Source organism: Megascapheus bottae, chromosome 13, assembly GCF_031878675.1.
Source record: "Megascapheus bottae isolate mThoBot1 chromosome 13, mThoBot2.hap1, whole genome shotgun sequence".
Taxonomy (NCBI): domain Eukaryota; kingdom Metazoa; phylum Chordata; class Mammalia; order Rodentia; family Geomyidae; genus Megascapheus; species Megascapheus bottae.
Genome location: NC_143521.1, coordinates 35,781,309 through 35,798,909, shown reverse-complemented (window position 1 = coordinate 35,798,909; position 17,601 = coordinate 35,781,309).

Genomic DNA, 17,601 nt, shown 5'->3' with positions numbered 1-17,601 from the left:
GAAGACTATAGAGAACCAAAATTAAAATTTCAAACTATGATTGTATTTAATTATTATATGTCTACCTTTCCCTATATACTATTTTTAAAAACAAATTGTGATGTTGATTACATGAAAAAATTAAATTAGGAAACAATTTCTATATTCCAAAACTTATAACACATGTAGAAGGTAAGTTATAATGTATACAAATCAAAATGCATATCATAGATCACATCAGATCACCATCATCTAATAGATACATTGCAAGATCTTAGATTTCAATGAACAATCTAAAAGTCAAATCCTCAGAACAATTTTGATAGCTATCTCCTATAATTCTTTATATTTAGTGGAAATTTCTGGAATATTAGGTATGCTAGGCTTTTATATAAACGGGACAACTTGGTACCTATCTACATGACTCCTTTTTTTTTCTGCACAAGACAGAGAAATGACTGATAATGTAACAGTTATTGGCAATGAGTGGAGATGTGCTTGCATTTTTCTTATTAATGAAAAATTGACACAAAAATGACTTTTATTCAAAGATTTCATGCACACTCCATCATGTATTAAATGGGGCAGCATTACAGGGCAGAGTACTCTGCTTAAAAATCTGTTCTGGGTTAAATTGAAAAGACATTGTCTTTTACAAAGCAGCCTTACCTTTCTTTTCAGTTACATCTTGACAATTCGATGATTTAAATTTTTCTAATAGCGTAAAGGCATAATATTTTCTGAGTGTTGAGTAGGTTTGATGAAACAATGTAACTCTTTTATTAATTACAATAAAAATATAAAAAAATAAAATAAATCAAAAAAGAAATTGAGCTGAGTTTGTAAGTTAAATTACAAACATATTAGATTACAAATCATAAAAATCTTTAGAAAAATCCTTTCTGAGGCTTGAACTAATTGTGAATTTATCAAACTAATCTTCTGCTTTTATGTTCTTGATATTCATCTCCATTATTATTTGAGGAAAATGAATGAGTTTTAACATTGTGCATGTATAAATAAACACATTTAAATATTCAATAGTGGTATATTCATTAGAATATAATAAAAGAAAATGAAATAATTTTTATTAAAATGTAAAAAAAAAAAGAATGATAGCTTTCTGGACTATCCCTCCTAGCCTTTCAGCTAGTGCCACTGTGAGAATGGTTCTGACAGCCAGTGAAAGACACTTTTTACAGCTCTTGAAAAATGCCTATTACCCTGTCAGTTAGCTGAAGATATTGCTGAAGGCTACTACCATAACTGATAGTAGTCCCCACATAGAGAATCCTATCTCACAAATGCTCATCTTTCAGCTAACATGTTATTTTACTAAGTGCGTGGAAAGATACCTATTATGTAAGTGCCAAAGCCATAAACACCACTAATCCTGCTGCACTGTGGGAACCTAATCACTTTATAAGTTTATGTGCTGTAAAATGCAGAGGGAAGAGTGCCATGACAGACATAGGCATCTGATGGTTTGACAGTGCATAATATTTTGAAAAGATAACTTTTTCATTCAACAAAGAACTTGAAGGGATTGAGGTCAAATAAGTACACTTTGCATTCAATTATCTTTCTCAGTATTGTTACCCTCAGTCTTCATAGTTCATTTACATCTTTTTTGTTATTTACCTTTAGGAAAAATTATGCCAAACACTTTGAAATCTATTTTTAATTACTACCCACAGTGTACCCATTTAAGGATTTGACATAGTAATAGACACTGCTATATGCAGTATGACATCTCAATGACCCAAGTTATTTAGTTGTATGTCCCCACATTGCAGGGAGATTGAATGAAATTCACAGAATGAGTGACCCTTTACAAGTTTATAGAAATTAAGCAATAGCATTCAGACTTCTCTCTATCATGAAATTAGTCTGATTTTTAAGTAGCTAGTAGCATCTGGATGTCATTCTACAGTTTTGTGGTTTGGACAGGCTGCTTTAAAAGGCCCTCCCATATCTTCCCTATTCATTATGAATGGAACAATATCATTTTTTTCTGATGGATGAGTAAAATTCCGTCCACATTTCTTGATCCATTTGTCCATTGAGCGGCATGTAACCTGATTCCATATCATAGCTATGATGATTAGAGCTGCAAAGAACATGGTTGTGCTCTGCTGGTGACTTCACTGTGACTTTGTCTGTGATCTATTGGATAAATTTCCAGGAGTAGAATTGTTATGTCATAAGGAAGTTCTTTTTTTTGGGGGGGGGAGTTCTATGTTTAGTTTTAGTTTCGGTTCTTGTTTTTGCTTTTTGAGGAACCACCACACTGCTCTCCAAATTAATTGAACAAGCTTGCATTCCCACATGTTATGTATGAATGTAATGGCCACATCCTCACCAGCATTTGCTGTTGCTTGCATTGTGGAAACATTACATCTTCCAGGCTTTTCTGTTATTTCAAAGAAATATTTCTTAAATAAGGAACTTATAAATTTGTGTATCTTCTATGATTATTACTATTCAACTAGTTCCCATTGCTTTCTGGTTAAGAGTAAAATATTTAACAAGAGCTGTATTTAGAAATACAGTATCACAATTCTTATTTGCCTTTGGATAGACTTGATTTATATCTAATATCATAGAGAAACTAGTAGTCACTTTTCCCTCTGGAAGTACAATAGCGTAGACAGTAAGTTATGTTCAGATGCTTAAAGTTCTTGCGTTCATTTCCAGTTTCATCTTAACACTATTTACTTACTCTGTACTTCATCTACATTTTCTCTTCCCAGCATTTTACTTTTATGACTGTGATATGATTCCTTTATCATTAATTCTCTTTCTTCCCTGGCATTCCTCCCTTTTCTTTTCATGTCAGCACTTTCACCCTTTTGATATTAACCCAAAAGCCACTTTCAAAGAAAGCCTGGTTTTTTTTTGAAACTCAAAGGTAAGAATATGCTACCCATTTACATAGTACCATGTACTGATCACAGCCTACAGTTAAATAATTCTTTATTCGGCTTATTAAGTTATATGTACTTCAACCTAATAAAAGGGTCTAGTATATAATAATAAGCATTGCATTGCATAGTAATCAGTCCACTTTTCTTAGACAGAAGCAGATATAAGCCATAAATAACCTGATTACATATCATTCAGGAAGGTATAAACAGGTGTCTTTATTGTCAATCGAAACATTTGTTTATCTCTTTCATCCCCTGGAAGGGATGACTCAAAACACTCTCTCTCTCTGGAATGATAGGAAAAAGCATCAGTTCTGTCTAGACAGGGATTGTTCTGCATGTCTGCTCACAGAGCAAGAGGATTATGGTCAGATAAGACTAATATGCTCCATTTTCCTAACTGAACAATGCAGGCTGATGAAATTGATATTTTCAAAATAAATGATGCTTAAAAGTGTTTTGGGATCCAAGAAGGATCTAGAATCACTTATTTGTCAAACCAGAGAGGATAGCTTCCTAGATCCTGAACCCAGTCCAAACACAGATATAACTAATAGGCAAAGGTACAATGACTCTGGGAACAAAGACTCGCTATTCTAGGTCCCTGCAGTATAACTATCTCAGGACTGTCCATTTCCTTGAGTTCAAAGCATCACTGAACATGCAGCTTTTATGATATGGAAAATAATAGAAAGAGCAACTCACTTCTTAAATATTGTATATACATAGAGAATGCTAGAAAGACAGACAGCGTGCCATTCAATTATTCTTATATATGAAAGTGTGTGTGTGTTGTGCACATATCTTCCATTATTGGAGATATTTATCTATGTTTCATTATTCTAAATATTCTTAGGAGTTAGTATTTTTCATTTACATATATAATATAACAACTTATTTACTAGATGTTTGGTAACAATAATTACAGCATATCTGATATAGTATAAGGAAACTTCTAAGTAGAAACTAATTTTTCATTTGTATCAGAAAATATTCTTCCAAAAAATTTGGCTAAGTCATTTATATTTTATTTAAAACACTATTTTTTCTTTCTAAACTCACTTTTTATATAAAATTAAAATTATGACCCACAGATCCTCAAAGAAACTTATTTTCAGCTTATTGCAGGTTGGGTAGAGAGAACTGGATTCTAAATCCAGTTACATTGGCAGTGCAATCTGCAGAGAAATGGAACACATGAAGGAGTATAATTCTGTTAGGAGAAAGATGCATGTTTTTTGGTAATCAATCTGTAGCAATCTGAGTATCAACATGTGTCTCAGTTCAAACTTAGGGTTATCAGGAACTGGTTATTACTAATCAATTATCTAGATGTGAACTCAACATGGATTGGCTTTTGAAGTGTTTTGCTTGTATCAGCAGCTCTTACTCCTCAACATTCAATTTTGCAGGACAAATTTTTACTAGAAAATTTATTTTCATTAATATGTTGTTTGCAAGAAATTCACTGAAGCATACTTAGACATAACTCATCTCAGTTACTTGTTAGACAATTTCTTTATAATGTGTTGCTATGTGTGCATAGAATGTCTAGTCTTTTTCAGAAAAATTACCTCTTCAGTTATTTTTGTAAACAGTACCTGAATTAAATGTGTACATTATGTAACACCAGACATTCCTAAGGGCTTCTGCTAATGGAAAGGTTTGGTTAATTAGCATAGTTTTGTTTTTCCCCATCTCTGCAATTAAGATTCTATCCTAGTCTCACCTTGTTGATATTCTCTATCATGTATCCATCATCGATTCTTCAGGATTCCTGTTTTCCTAACTTCAAGAAGAAACTAGTTTGGATAATAAGAAAACCTCATTTAAAAGGGTTCCCTGGAGGGGCCGAGAGTTTGGCCTAGTGGTAGAGTGCTTGCCTTGCAGGCACGAAGACCCGGGTTCAATTCCTCGGTACCACATACATAGAAAAAAGCTGGAAGTGGTGCTGAGGCTCAAGTGGTAGAGCTCTAGCCTTGAGAAAGTCCAAGGACAGTGCTCAGGCCCTGAGCTCAAGCCCAGGACTGGCCAAAAAAAAAAAAAAAGAAAAGAAAGGGTTCCCTGGAGCCTGGAGTTTGGCCTAATGGTAGAGTGCTTGCCTAGCATGCACAAAGGCCCTGGTTCTATTCCTCGGTACCACACACACAGAAAAAGCCCAAGTAGTGCTCTGGCTCAAGTTTAGAGTACTCGCCTTGAGGAAAGCCCAAGGATAGTGCTCAGGCCCTGAGTTCAAGCCCTATGACTGGCAAAAAAAAGTTTTCTGATTGTGGAATTTTTCTCTTCTTTATGAGTTTGTAATGAAGATCCTTTCTTTGAGCTGATAGAATTTGACTTCCAATACAATATTAAGAACTATTATCCTCTTAATATCCAAATTGAAATATAAAATTTGTAGAAAACCTCTGTAAAAAAACAAAAGAGAGAGAAGGAAGATGGCGCCGAGACAATAGGGACGCTGCTTAGCTTTCTCTGACAAAAAGAGAGAACCAGGGAGTCCCACGAGCCAACTTTCTAAAGAAATCCACGACAACAAACTCAAAAAGCAACGGAGAAGGACTCAAACCGGAAAAGAAATCCAGATAAAGCTCACATCCAACTTTCTCAAAGAATTTGGAACACGAGGACCCCTCCCCCACCTCTTGCCCAAAGCCGCGGAAAGCCGCACCAGACCAAGCTGCGAAAAGCTGCTTGGGCTGGCACCGGCTCCACGCGGGGAAAGCGGGGGCGGGCACGGGCTCTAATCCACGAAAAGCGGCAGCAGTGGAGGGCGCCAGGCTGGGAGCCCAACGGCTGCAGAAACCAGCACAGAACCAGGCCAGCGAACGGCGGAAGCAGCGGAACCCAGACGTGGAACCAGACAGCAAGCAGCGGGACCCAGACGCAGAACACAGGCGGCGGTGGTGGAGACCCGAGGGGAGTGAAAGACTCCCCACCACCGTGGAACACCCGCAGAGGCGTGAGTAATACAGCGCGTACCCAAACACATGGGGAAAGCGGAGCGGGTGCCAAGCAATAGAACTTAACTCAGACCCCAACACCGTGCCCGAGAAAGACTGGCGGGAGCAGGGGGGCAAGGAATTTAGAATCCTGTCCCTCCCCTCAACAGCCCCCTCCCTCAGGCCATTGACTGGAGATTGACAGGCGGGCTACCCATAAGTCCCAGCACCCCACCAAGGGAGGCGGGGCTGCCCCAACTCCCACCCTCCCAACGGGCTCAACCCCCAGCCCTCTGACTGGAGACTGACAAGCGGGCGGACCCTAAGACTCAGCACCCCACCAGGGGAGGCGGAGCTGTCCCAGCTCCCACCCGCCCACCAGGCTCCTCACCCAGGCCACTGGATCTGGAGAGTGGAGGGCTTTGAGACCCTGCCTTACAAAAGCGGGTAGGGGGTGCGGGTAAATAGAAGCCAGCATCTGTCCCCCTCAATTCTCGAGCGGGGCATCCTCCAGCTGGAAACCATGAGCAAGACACCACCGAGGGCCGCCCCCACAGTCACAGACTCTGACAAAGCAGTGGAAACACAGCAGGGATCTGAAGGCCAACCAGCAGCCAAGCTCCCCTTCTGAGAACCAAAAAGGCCGGCTCCGCCCTTGGAGCCCATGCCCCCAGCTGGGCCCCGCCCCTGGGAACAGAGGGGCCTCCTGCTGGTCCTGCTGAGAGGGCCTGAAACTCTCAATCCCCAGACCCTTGGCTTGGGGCCACCCCTGGAAGCAGCACAGGAAAACGTCCACCAACCGTGCTCAGACAGAAGCTCGCAGATCCATCCCATGGTCCACAGTGAGGCCACTGGTTGGGCTAAGAGCTAGTCGCGCAGCAACACATAAGTTTTATTCTAATACTTTCCAAATACTCTACCTACTTACCCCCTGACCTCTCTCATTCTATTTTTCTATCTCTGGACCTCTGCTCCTCTTTCAACCCTTATACTGCATGGATCTACACTTGATGGCTGTTGAGCAACATTGTATATCTAGGTGTTTAATTATCCTCTAGGCTCAGAGGGACTTAAAGACAATAGAGATTGGATTGAGAGGCTATTGTTTTGAATATAAATTGCTTATCAGTGAAAAATTAGACTAGTCGGTAACTGCACGAAAAGAAAGAGTGATAACACCAAGCAAAACTCGTGAACATCTAGAGTCTGCCAGCTACAGAGGTCTAGGTTGGTTATATCTGAAAAACTATAATCGTGTTTAGTATTAATGTTGCTCCCATTTTCAAATGGACAGAACAAGAAACTCAAGAAAAATGTCAAATCAAGAAACAACACCTCCCACCTCCCCCACCCAATGTAAACAGCCAATGGAACAGTCACTGGCAAGCCTAGAGGAGAGTCTTCCAAGTGCTGTACAAATGCAATTGATAAACATCATTAATGAAAAATGTGAAAATATAAAGAAAGAGATAAGGGAGGAAGCCATAGCTGAATAAGATGAAACCATAAACAAGGTGATAAGTGAAAAAGAAGGAGCCATAAAGGAAGCCATAATAAAGGCTGTTCAAAGAAAGATGGATGAATTCATAGAATCCACAAATAAAAAGGTGACCGAACTCCAGCAAATGTTCAAAGAAAATAAAGCTACTGAGCTAACCACTCAAATGGAAATCAAGGAGCTAAAGAAATCCATACATGATCTAAAAGAAGAGATGCAAGGCATCAAAAATGAGCAATTAGTAGCAAGGGAGATGAAAAATAAAGTAGATAGCTTTGATAGCAGGTTAGACAATGCAGAGGAGAGAATTTCCGGGGCTGAAGATAATTTAGTTATTATAGAGAAAGAACAGAAAATGAGTCAATCCAAATCTAGGAAAAATGAGAGAGCGCTTCAGGAGGTCCAAGATACAATTAGGAAGCCTAATTTAAGGCTAATTGGTATTGAGGAGGGTCTGGAGAAAGAGGTCAATGGTATTGGAAATATACTTCAGGGAATAATCTCAGAGAATTTCCCAAATATCCAGAAGGGCAGACCCATCCAGATACAAGAAGCTTTTAGAACCCCAAACAGACCTGACCAGAAAAGAACATCTCACCGCCACATCGTAATCCGAACTGGATCAGTAGAAACCAAAAAAAGGATCCTAAAGGCAGACAGGGAAAAGGGTTCAGTAACCTATAAAGGAAAACCAATCAGAATAACCCCAGATTACTCAGCAGAGACCATGCAAGCAAGAAGTGACTGGAAGCATATATGTCATGCCCTTAAGTCAAACAACTACCAACCAAGAATACTGTACCCAGCTAAGCTCTCATTCATAACTGAGGGAACAATAAAAACATTCCATTCCAGGGAAAAGCTGCAACAATATGTCGCAACAAAACCAACACTACAGAGAATTCTGCAAGATGTTCTATACATAGAAAACCAAAATAAAGGCAATATAGGGAAAGAAATGGCACCTAAACAGCATACCACCTAAGGACCACAAGAACTGTCAAGACACAGGCCCAAATAAAAGCTTTTAAAAATGGTAGGACCTAATAAATATCTCTCAATCCTAACTCTCAATATCAATGGACTCAACTCTCCAATTAAACGGCATAGGCTGTCTAGTTGGATCAAAAAGCAAGAGCCATCGTTCTGCTGTCTTCAAGAGACACATCTTACCCAAAAAAACAAGCATCTTTTGAAAGTGAGAGGTTGGAATAAACTCTATCAAGCTAACTGCCCCCATAAACAGGCTGGAGTTGCCATCCTCATATCAGATAAAATAGACTTCAAACCAAAATTAGTAAGAAAAGACAAAGAAGGTTACTACATACTACTAAAGGGATCTTTCCTCCAGGAAGACATAACGATCCTAAATATTTACACACCCAATCCCGGAGCTCCAAACTTCATCAAGCAAACTTTACTTACACTGAAACCATACATAGATCGAAATACAGTGATTGTCGGTGACTTTAACACACCACTCTCACCTATGGACAGATCAACAAGGCAAAAACTCAGCAGAGAAACCTTAGAACTGAACAGCTATATAGACCAACTAGATCTAACAGACATCTGCAGAATATTCCACCCAGCAACAACACAATATACGTTTTTCTCAGCAGCACATGAAACATTTTCCAAAATAGATCACATCTTAGGCCATAAAACAAACCTGGACAGATTCAGAAACACAGAAATTATTCCATGCACACTCTCAGACCACAAAGGCATCAAACTTGAACTGAACACACACCTCCACCAACGAAAACCCTGTAACTCATGGAGACTGAACAACACATTGTTGAACCACCAATGGGTCATTGAAGAGATCAGAACAGAAATCCAACAGTTTATGAAATTTAACAGTAAGGAGCACACAAAATACCAACTCCTTTGGGACACAGCAAAGGCAGTACTCAGAGGAAAATTTATAGCGCTGAGTGCCTACAACAACAAGTTGGAAAAATTGCAAACCAACAAGTTAATGTCCCACCTTAAGCTCCTGGAAAAAGAGCAACAAACCAACCCTAATCCCAGTAGAAGAAAGCAAATAATTAAAATCAAAGCAGAATTAAATGATTTGGAATCCAAAAAAACTATAGAAAGAATCAACAAAACAAGGAGTTGGTTCTTTGAAAGAATTAACAAAATTGACAAACCCTTAGCAAATCTTACCAAAAAAAGAAGAGAGCATATTGAAATAAACAAAATCGCAGATGAAAATGGTAATATCACCACAGAAATTACCAAGATCCAGAATATCATGAGGGAATACTTCTCAAACCTTTATGCCAACAAATTTGAGAACCTAGATGAAATGGATGAATTCCTAGCCAATATTAACATACCCACACTGAACCAAGAAGAACTAAGCCAACTCAACAGGCCTATTTCAAGCTCTGAAATAGAAATGGCAATTAGAGAACTTCCACCTAAGAAAAGCCCAGGGCCAGATGGATTCACAGCTGAATTCTATAAGGTCTTCAAAGCAGACCTCACACCAATACTCCTCAAGCTCTTCAACGAAATTGAAAATGAAGGTTCCTTACCAAACTCATTCTATGAAGCCAGTATAACCCTCATCCCCAAACCAGACAGAGATTCAGCAAAGAAAGAGAACTATAGACCTATATCTTTGATGAACATCGATGCAAAACTTCTCAACAAAATACTGGCCAACCGTCTACAACAACTCATCAAAAAAATTATACACTATGATCAAACTGGATTCATCACAGGGAGGCAAAGCTGGTTCAACATACGCAAATCAATTAATATAATTCAACACATCAACAGGAGCAAAGACAAAAATCACATGATTGTCTCAATAGACGCGGAAAAGGCATTTGACAAGATCCAACACCCCTTCATGTTAAAAGCTCTGGAGAAACTAGGAATCCATGGAACATTCCTCAATGTAATAAAGGCTGTGTATGAGAAACCTACTGCTAGTATTACACTTAATGGTGAAAATCTAAAGCCATTCCCTCTAAAATCAGGAACAAGACAAGGATGCCCACTCTCTCCACTCCTCTTTAACATAGTACTAGAATTCCTAGCCAGTGCAATAAGGCAAGAAGCAAGCATAAAGGGGATCCAAGTAGGGAAAGAGGAAATAAAACTATCCCTCTTTGCAGATGACATGATTCTGTATTTAAAGAATCCTATAGACTCTACTCCCAAGCTCCTTGAGCTGATCCAAAGCTTTGGAAGAGTAGCAGGCTATAAAATCAACCCTCAAAAATCAACTGCCTTCCTTTATGCCAACAGTGAGAGGAACGAGGCAATAATCAGGAAAGAAACTCCTTTCACAATAGCCTCAAAGAAAATAAAGTACCTAGGAATTAGCTTAACTAAGAATGTAAAGGTCCTTTTTGATGAAAACTTCAAAACCCTAAAAAAGGAAATTAAAGCAGAACTAAGGAAATGGAAAAACCCCCCATGCTCCTGGATTGGAAGAATCAACATTGTGAAAATGACAATCTTGCCAAGAGCTATCTACAAATTCAATGCAATACCCATCAACATACCAATGTCATTCTTTAAAGAAATAGAAGAGGCAATCCAAAATTTCATATGGAATAATAAAAGACTCCGTATAGCAAAAACACTTCTTAGCAGAAAGAACAGCGCTGGAGGAATTTCAATTCCAAACTTTAGACTCTATTACAGAGCTATAATCCTCAAAACAGCTTGGTACTGGCACAGGAACAGGCCTGAAGACCAATGGAATAGAACTGAGGACCCAGATATTAAACCACAGACCTATGGCCACCTAATCTTTGACAAGGGAGCCAAAAAAATAGAATGGAAGAAAGACAGCCTCTTCAACAAGTTGTGCTGGCAGAACTGGTTAAGCACCTGCAGAAAACTAAAGCTGGATCCTTCTTTGTCACCTTGCACTAGAATTAACTCCAAATGGATCAAAGACCTGGAGGTAAAAGCTGACACACTGAAAACTCTACAGGAAGGAATAGGAGATACACTAGGCCTCCTTGGCACAGGTCGAAACTTTCTTAATAAGGACCAAGAATCACAACAAATCAGAGAAAGGCTGGATAAGTGGGACTGCATTAAACTGCAGAGCTTTTGTATGGCAAAGGAAATAGCTAGTAAACTAATCAGGAAGCCTACAGAGTGGGAGAAGATCTTCACCAACCAAACAACGGACAAAGGCCTCATATCTAAAATATATCAACAACTCAAAAAATTGAATCACTCCAAAACTAACCTCCAAAGTAACAACCATCCATTAAAAAAGGGGCCAAAGACTTAAAGAGAGTCTTCTCTGAAGAAGAAACAAAAATGGCCTATAGACACATGAAGAAATGCTCAACATCTCTGGTCATAAAAGAAATGCAAATCAAAACAACTCTAAGATTCCACCTCACTCCAGCTAGAATGGCCAGGATCAGGAAAACGAATGACAACAGATCCTGGAGGGGATGTGGCCAGGAGGGATCACTACTACACTGTTGGTGGGAGTGCAAACTCATCCAACCACTATGGAAAGCAGTGTGGCAGTGCCTCAAAAGGCTAAACATAGAACTCCCCTATGACCCAGCAATTCCACTACTTGGCATTTACCCAACCATCCAGAAACAAGGACACCCTAAACCCACTAGCACAACAATGTTCATTGCAGCACTATTCACCATAGCAAAGATATGGAACCAACCTAGATGTCCCTCAGTTGATGAGTGGATCAACAAGTTGTGGTATTTGTACACAATGGAATTCTATGCTGCTGTCAGAAAGAATGACATCGCCCCATTTGTTAGGAAATGGAAAGACTTAGAAAAAATCATATTAAGTGAAGTAAGCCAGACTCAAAGGAACTTAGGCTCAATGGTTTCCCTCATTTGTCATAACCAGTAGAAACCTTGGGCTCTCCTAGCAGAGATTTGCAATAGAGCAAAATCTTGATACATAAGGACATATAATGTGAAGCTAATTAAAAGGACCTCCAGGATAGTGAAACAAAAGCCATATAATGAATGATTGTTGTCCTTAATGTACTATGTTGTCTCTCATCTCCTTTGCTGTCCCTTGTTATCTCATATTGGTATAGTATCTCACTTTGTTATCAAATATATTGAATTTATTTGTATTTGGATATTTGAAATTTGATAGGGAAGGGGGTAAAACCAAGACGGGTGGGGGGTGTGGGGGGGAGGGAAATGGGTACCAAGACATATGAAAGGGTATCAATGTATGTGAATTAACGCACCTTCTATCTGGCAAATATCATGTAACCCTTTTACTAATTACAATAAAAAAATACATTAAAAAAAAAATATTTGACTAAGGGTTTCATGCTTCTAACATTACAGCCTCTAGTCTGTAATTTACTCAAGATGTATTACTGGTGAAATTTGATACTATTTCTTTAAATAAAATTTTATTTCCTATGAAACAGTCTGTATTTGACAAGTGGATAGAGTTGCTTATTTCTTTTTTTAAAGTAATATGTTTATAATAGTAACATAACAAATTAAGTGGTACTTTCTCTATGAAGAAAACTAATACATAAAAATCATCCACTATATGTAAATAAGAAATCAGACAAACAGGCTTATTAACCTATTGAAAACTAAATAATAGATTGTAAGCCTTTTTTTCAGTGCAAAATTGTTATCTTTTCAATGATTAGGAGCAAGATTTCATTGATTGCAGCCAGTTACTGGGAAACAAAGACACAAAAACTGAAGTTATGACAGCACGCTCAGGTTGGTCATTAGTTTATACTAATAGCTGACACTGAATTTACAAGTATATATATATATATATATATTACAGACAAATTCATTAGCCGTTTTATTGGAGACAGTAGGGGTGTCTGTCTAGGTTGGGTGAGTATTTAAGTCACAAAAATAGAACAGGAGAGGTATCATACTCACACACCATAGGGAGACAGCTTTTACAGAAATAAATATTCAATATGCTCCAGGACAGACGAATGTTAGGGTATAAAACAAGTCTTGGAAAGCTAAAAAAAATTGAAATCATTGCATATATCTTCATGAGAACAATGAAATATAATAAATAATCAACAAGAATAATTTGGGGAATTATATAAAGACAGAGAAATTAAGTAACACTCTCCTGAATGGCCAATCACTACATCAAAAAAAAAATGAATCCTTGAAACTCGTAACAGTGAGAAATAGCCTACTAAATTCTATGGATATGCCAAAAACAATATAAAGACTTTTTTTTTTTGTAATCTGTGTGGCTTGAGCTCAGGGGTTGGGAGCTGTTCTTGAACTTTTATGCTCAAAGCTAGTGCTCTCCACTTTATGTCACAGCTCTACTTCCTAAAGACAGAATTTTATAGTAATGAATATACACCAGAGTGACATGAAAGTACAAAAATTCAAATAAAGATCCTAGCAATGTAACTTAAGGAAATAGAAAAGCAAGGAAAAAAGTGTAAAAGTTAAGCTGGATGAGGTGGCTCACATCTGTAATCCTACATAGGAGTCTGAGATCTGAGGATTAAGGTTCAAAGCCAGCCCAGGCACAAGAGAACCTGAGATTCTTTTTTTTTTTTTTTTGCAAGCCCTGGCTTGAGCTTAGGGCCTGAGCACTGTCCTTGGACTTTTTCATGGCTAGAGCTCTACTATTTGAGCCTAGCACCAGTTCTGACTTTTTCTATGTATGTGGTAGGAAAGAATCACCTAGGTCTTTTTTTTTTTTTGCCAGTTCTGGGCTTGAGCTCAGGGCATGAGCCCTGTCCTTGGACTTTCTCAAGGCTAGAGCTTTACCACTTGAGCCTCAGCACCACTTCTGGTTTTTTTCTATGTATGTGGTACCAAGGAATTGAACCTGGGTCTTCGTTCATGCTAGGCAAGCACTCTACCACTAGGCCAAACTCCAGGCCGAGAACCTGAGATTCTTATCACCATTTAACCTCTAGAAAAGGGGAAGTGGGGCTTGGCCCAAGGGTAGGGTTGGTAGCCTTGATTGGAAGAGCTCAGGGACAAGGCCCAGGCCGAGTTCAAGCCCCATGACCCACAAAAAAAAAGTGTAAAATTAGTTGAAGTAAAGAAATTACATCAAAGAAATAGTAAGTGATATTATAGCTATAAATTATGCAAGTTAAAAGAATGAAACATACTTAAATTGGAAGTGAGTTTAAACTATCTGTTGCAGATTATATGATTTCATTTATAGCAAAACAGATCCTACCACAAAAATTTTAGGGCAAATTCCAAATTTTGTGATATAAATAAAGTAGCATTTCTATCTTCCTGAATCCATTTTACAGGCTACAAAAAATTGCCTATGAAATGGCTTAAATCAAAAGATCTTGGTGATATAAATTATGAGACACTAAGGAAACTAAGGGAGACATAAACATGAAATAGAACACCATCTGTTCATGCAGTATAATAATTAGTATTGCTTAAAATCCACAATATCCAAAAGAATTCACACAATGAATGCAATCTCTATAAATATCCCAATAGGCTTCACATAAAAAGAGAAAGCAATCCTCCAACTTATATAAAAACAACAAATAGCCTGGATATCCAAACCCAGCTCAAACACAAGAAACAAAATACCTGCTATCATAATACATTATGAAGCTAGAATAAACAAAACAGCATGCTCTCAGGATGCACACAGACTAGTGAGACATAATAGATAACTCTGAAATTAGTCATATAACTGCTACCATTCGTTCATGAAAGTACAAGAACATGTGGAGAAAATACAACTCCTTTACACTTGATCCTTTTCTTTTAACATTTAAATAAACATACTCAAGATAGGTGAAATGCTGAAAGGCAAGACCTGAAACCATGGTGATACATGACACTCAAAGAAAAGATAGCATTTTAAGGATATTTATGAGCAAAATATGAGTAAGACCTCCAAATCATCTGCAAGGAAAGCACAAATGAGACAAATGAGATTATGTCAAACCATACTGTGTGCACAACCAGGGAAACAGAATGTATAAGAAGATTTCCTACAGAATGGAAGAAACTGTTTGCAAACAATTTATCTGAGTATCAATACTTTGAATATATAAGGAACTCAAGCAATTCAACAGCCAAATAAGTAGTGTGAAGCCATTGAACAGATATTTCTCAAAAGAAAACATGTACATGGTCAGCAGTTATTTATAAGAATGCTAAATATTTCTAATAATCTGAAAATTTTAAACAAGAACTATGATGAAACATCATAATGACTATGTATAAAATACAACAGAGCCCAAGGCAACAGAAGGAAAAGGTAAGTATGGTGAAATGATGACAGCAGGACTGTTATGTAGTCTTGGTGGCAACGTGGCAAGAAGAGAAATGAAACTAGCATAGGACTCAGTCAGCCAACCACAATACATCTATTCAATGGACTTGGTATAGTGAAGGGATGTTTGTATCCATGTTCATGCAGCATTATTCACAAGTTAAAAAGATATGGAAAAACTGTAGTGTCTAATAATGGGTGAGTAGATAAAGTGAATGTTACTAATATATACAACAGGATTTGTACAGCTATGAATGCCAGTGAAACCATGGCATTATATTAGAGGAGTTAAATCGGGTATGAGGAAAATACCAAATATTGTTGCTTATATTTGGAAACTTCAAAAATTGAGCTTACAGACATAGTTGGTAGAAATATCCACTAGAGCTTCAGGAGGTTAGGAAAATGGTGATTGCCAGCGATTGGGTACTGATTATTGTATTGTTAGGGAAGGGAAAAAAATGCTACTCCCACAGAGTATGGTAGCTCAATGCTACAGTAGATCAATGACAATTTACAAGAATCTAAGAATCTCTCAAAAACAAATAAGCAAAGAGACAAGCATCCCATCAAAGACTTAAAGAGAGACTTCTCTGGAGAGGAAATGAGAATGAAGAAATGCTCCACATCTCTGACCATAAAAGCAATGCAAATTGAAACAACTTTGAGATTCCACCTCACTCCAGTTAGAATGGCCATGATCAACACATTTAATAACAACAGATGCTGGCTGGGATGTGGCCAGGAGGGATCACTACTACACTGTTGGTGGGCGTATAAACTCATTCAACCACTCTGGAAAGCAGTATGGTAGTTCCTCAAAAGACTAAAAAATAAAGCTTCCCTATGACCCAGCAATTCCACTCCTTGGCATTTACCCAATGATCCAGAAACAAGGACATACTAAAGCCATTAACACAATGATGTTCATTGCAGCATTATTTACCATAGCAAAGATATGGAACCAACCCAGATGCCCCTCAGTTGATGATTGGATCAACAAGATGTGGTACTTATACACAGTGGAATTCTGTGCTGCCATCAGAATGAATGGCATAGCCCCATTTGTAAGGAAATAGAAAGACCTGGAAAAAAATCATATTAAGTGGAGCAAGCCAGACCCAAAGGAATATAGGCTCAATGTTTTCCCTCATTTGTAATAATTAGTACACATCTAAGACTCTCCTAGCAGAGGATCACCATAGCTCAAAACCTATATAAATATCATCTTATAGGATGAAACTAAATGAAATGAACTCTAGGATATGGAAACAAGAGGTTTATCTTGTATGATTGTTGTTTTTCATGTACTATGTTATTTCTCTTCTCTTTTTTTTTGCCCTTATGGTTAATCTCATGTTGTTACTGTTTCTGAAATTGTTACCTGGTATGTTTTTTATATGTTTATTTGAAATAGGGAAGGGGGGAAACAGATGATTGGGAGGGGATTGGGGGTGGGAATTGGAGGCAAAAACATGAGAAGGGGTATCAATATGTGACAAGTAATAGATCTACTACCTGATGAATGTAACTATAACCCCTCTATACATTATCCCAACAGTAAAATTTTAAAAAGAGAATTTATTACCTATTATAAAATAGCATAAAGAGAGGAATTCCCAAGTTAGGAATGGAAAGAAATGATAGCTCAGCTATTTAGCCTGAATTTATAATCAAATACAAGTTTATAAACAAATTTATAATCCAATCAAATTTATAATCAAATATAAGTTTACAATCAAATGTTTTTTTGGAAATTTTTGTACTATAATACTTAATCTTCAGAGTGCCATGCCAGTCTGATGTGAGGTAAAATATGAGGAACGGGGTATTATAAGTTAAAAATTTCCACCTCAACCCTTTTGTTGGAAAGCAGATGCTTTATTATTTTTTTCCAAAATTGGTTGTGGGGCTTGAACTCAGAGCCTGTGTCCTGTTTCTGAGTTTCTTCTGTCTCATGGTTAATGTTCTACCACTTGAGCTACAGCACCTCTCC